The sequence below is a fragment of the Oncorhynchus gorbuscha genome, linkage group LG01 (genome assembly GCF_021184085.1).
Source record: "Oncorhynchus gorbuscha isolate QuinsamMale2020 ecotype Even-year linkage group LG01, OgorEven_v1.0, whole genome shotgun sequence".
In the NCBI taxonomy this organism is placed as follows: Eukaryota; Metazoa; Chordata; class Actinopteri; order Salmoniformes; family Salmonidae; genus Oncorhynchus; species Oncorhynchus gorbuscha.
In genome coordinates, this window is record NC_060173.1 from 3,684,177 (window position 1) to 3,688,292 (window position 4,116).

At 44.6% G+C, this 4,116-nt stretch overlaps 1 non-coding gene across 1 annotated transcript; it reads left to right on the plus strand.

Moving 5' to 3' along the window:
* The first annotated feature begins 3,925 nt into the window (after window positions 1-3,925).
* LOC124048655 lies at window positions 3,926-4,116 on the plus strand. Its single transcript, XR_006841269.1, has one exon. It is a non-coding gene; the product is annotated as a U2 spliceosomal RNA (small nuclear RNA).

Here is a 4,116-nt window from a genome sequence, read left to right on the forward strand (position 1 = left end):
AGTTGAGACATACATTACCCATCACCCCCCCAACACTGTCAACCAAGAGTCGAGACTACATTACCCATCCCCCAACACTGTCAACCAAGAGTTGAGACTACATTACCCATCCCCCAACACTGTCAACCAAGAGTTGAGACTACATCCCCCAACACTGTCAACCAAGAGTTGAGACCCATCCCCCCCCAACACTGTCAACCAAGAGTCGAGACTACATTACCCATCCCCCCAACACTGTCAACCAAGAGTCGAGACTACATTACCCATCTCCCCAACACTGTCAACCAAGAGTTGAGACTACCAAGAGTTGAGACTACATTACCCATCCTCCAACACTGTCAACCAAGAGTTGAGACTACATTACCCATTACCCAGAGCTTGAGAGGATCTGCAGAGAATAATAATAATAATAATAATAATAATAATAATAATAATATATGCCATTTAGCAGACACTTTTGAAACTCCCCAAATACAGGTGTGCCAAGCTTGTAGCATCATACGCAAGAAGACATGAGGCTGTAATCAGTGCCAAAGGTAATTCTACAAACTATTGATTCTGGGAGTGGAATACTTATGTAATACTTTTATATTTTTGTTATTTAATTTTAATTAATCTTTTTTTAAATGTAGCTTTTCTACCAGTTTAACATTACAGAGTATTTTGAGCAGATTGTTGACAAAAATATATATATATTTAAAGAAATTTGAATCACACTTTGTAACTGTCACTCCATGGCCTTAGTTATCTTTGTTTTTTTATTTTTTTTGGTTAGGCCAGGGTGTGACATGGGGGATTTATTGTGTTTCCTCTTGTCTAGGGGTTTATTAGATTTATGGGGTTGTGTTCAGTTTAGTTGTCTAGGTAAGTCTATGGTTGCCTAGAGTGGTCCTCAATCAGAGGCAGGTGTTTATCGTTGTCTCTGATTGGGAACCATATTTAGGCAGCCATATTCTTTGGGTGTTTTGTGGGTGGTTGTCTCCTGTGTTTGTGCCACACGGGGCTGTTTTTGGGTTTTCACATTTATTGTTTTGTAGTTTGTTCACGTATAGTTTCTCTTATTAAAGAACTATGAACTTTAACCACGCTGCGTTTTGGTCCGCCTCTCCTTCGTCAGAAGAATCCCGTTACAGAACCACCCACCAAAACAGGACCAAGCAGCGTGGCGACAGGCAACAGCAACAGCGGCCAAAGACACAGGACTCTTGGACATGGGAGGAAATCCTCGACGGGAGAGGACCCTGGGCTAAGCCAAGGGAGTGTAGCCGCCCCAAGGTGCAGCAGGAGAAGCGGCAGCAGGAGCAGCGCAAAGAGGAATGGACATGGGAGCACAAATTTGACGGTAAAGGACCCTGGGCACAGCCAGGAGAATATCGCCGCCCCAAAGAAGAGCTGGAGGCAGCAAAGGCGGAGAGGTGCTGGTATGAGGAGGCAGCACGGCGGCGCGGATGGAAGCCCGAGAGTCAGCCCCCAAAAATGTAGGTAGGAGACCTGCGGAAACCGGGCAGGCACCGTGTTATGCTGTGCAGCACAGGTGCATAGCCCCGTGCGGTACATACCAGCTCCTCGTATCGGCCGGGCTAGAGTGGGCATCGAGCCAAGTGCCATGAAGCCGGCTCTACGCATCTGGTCTCCAGTGCGTCTCCTTGGGCTGGCGTACATGGCACCAGCCTTACGCATGGTGTTCCCGGTTCACCTGCCCAGCCCAGTGCGGGCTATTCCACCTCGCTGCACTGGCAGGGCGACCGGGAGCATTTAACCAGGTAACCAGGTAAGGTTTCCGGTCTATACAGTACCACCTGTACCACCTCCACGCATCAGCCCTCCGGTGTCCTCGGCCCAGTACCACCAGTGCCGGCACCACGCACCAGGCCTACTACTGGTTAGGCCAGGGTGTACTCGATACCATCTACTGTATCTTGCCTATGCTGCTCTGTACCATCACTCATTCATATATCCTTATGTACATATTCTTTATCCCCTTACTGTGTATAAGACAGTTTTGGAATTGTTAGTTAGATTACTTGTTGGTTATCACTGCATTGTCGGAACTAGAAGCACAAGCATTTCGCTACACTCGCATTAACATCTGCTAACCATGTGTATGTGACCAATAACATCTGCTAACCATGTGTATGTGACCATTAACATCTGCTAACCATGTGTATGTGACCATTAACATCTGCTAACCATGTGTATGTGACAAATAACATTTGATTTGATGAATGCATTTATGTTTTAAAAAGACAACTACATTTTGAAAATCCATGTATTGTTTTGCAACAGCTCTCTGTCTTATCGATGCTGTTTTGAAACTCTACAAGCTTGTTCCAAAAAACCTGAATGGTTTAGACAGTTGTTCCCTGATTTAAATAGTTGAAGAGTACAGGTGCCATGAGGGATGCTGACAGCACCTGGTATTCCCAGGCAGTCTCCCATCCAAGGACTAACCAGGCCTGACCTTGCTTAGTTTCCGAGACCGATATATGATGCACGTAAACACTTCACTGTACCGTTTACACCCTGTATCCTGTGCACGTGACGAATAAACGTTGACTCGTTATTGTTATTGTGTTACTTTTTAAAAATGTCTTAACTGCATTGTTGGTTAAGGAATTGTAAGTAAAATATTACGGTAAAGTTTTATATCCGGCGCATGTGACAAATAACGCTGCGGTCCAGTGCCACGGACATCTTTGAATTCGGGCCTCTAGTAATTTAGGAGGACAACTTTATAAAGGCCTCCTCACAATGCCCTTATCATGCAAAGCTCTACAGACATATTTAAAAAAAATATATAGGCGATTTTTTGCGTTGATGACGTTTGTATTGAAGTCAAGTGGTTCAACATTCAAATGTATTGTAATGACCCGACTAGATCATAAATGAACAATTGTCCAGACAGAGGCTTGAGTTTACGAATTGACGGTTTATTACACCAACTTTACACAGGCTACTGTTTGGGCCGTAGCACACGCCAAATAGATGACACAAGCCAATCGTGACCTTCTCTTGTGAAACCCAGACGTAAGAGAGAGAGAACAAAGGCTGAACCTGGTCTTAACTTCCAATGCTCCACCCCCCTGCCCAACCCCCCTCCACGCCACTCCGCCAACCACCAGGATGCCCGGCATCAGAACATTCCAGGCATTCCCGTGATTGGCAGATAGCAGGTTGATTGACAGGTTGGACCCCGCGAACACCGGGCACTGGTCAGTACAACACAACCACCTCCTAGCCTAACACATAACACACAGCTGTCTGTGCGGGTACAGTATTTTATTGACAACAATGAACAGCTTGAACAAGGCGACGGTCGGTGGAAGTCTGGCGCCACCAAGTGGACAATTATTTTACCTGAAATATTTTGTAAAAGATCAAATGTTACGTGTCAATATTGTTATCTGAATTGACTTGCCAAGTTAAATATATATTTTTAAAGTGGTTCAACATTCAAATGCGTTTTGATTGACCACATAGGAGAGGCGACGGTCGGTGGAAGTCTGGCGCCACCAAGTGGACAATTATTTTAGTTCCCTTGTGGCATCAACGCTTCCAGAGACTGTTTATAAAATATAACATGTTATGTCAGTTTTATTATCTACAAATTATTTATCCAACTCCTATTTGATAGATTCTTATTCCAATTTAGCTGTAAATCTGGTTTTAACTCTATAAGGATTTGTCTCGTTTCCGATTGGAGGGCGGATGCCCACGTCACTTTGGAACCTACCACTGTGTTACTTTGTAAAAGTGAAAAGTGTCTTTTCCCGACGTTGATCAACTCCCAGTCTATGTCACCATTCATTTTAAATAGCATCATCTTTGATATTTGTTGTAAAGTGTACAGAGCTCATTTAGGTGTAACCGTTACCGGATTTGACGTGTCTGAGAACGGCAGCTTCCTCCCGAAAAGCATTGCGGTATCGCTTCTCGGCCTTTTGGCTAAGATCAAGTGTAGTGTCTGTTCTTATCAGTTTAATATCTGATACGTCCCCTATCTGGGGACCATATATTAAATTGATTTTTGGAATAGGGAGATGGAATAGGGGCTTGCTCCGTCCACTCCACGCATCCACCTGGTATTGCATTACCTCCAGGAACGGTGCACCCCCT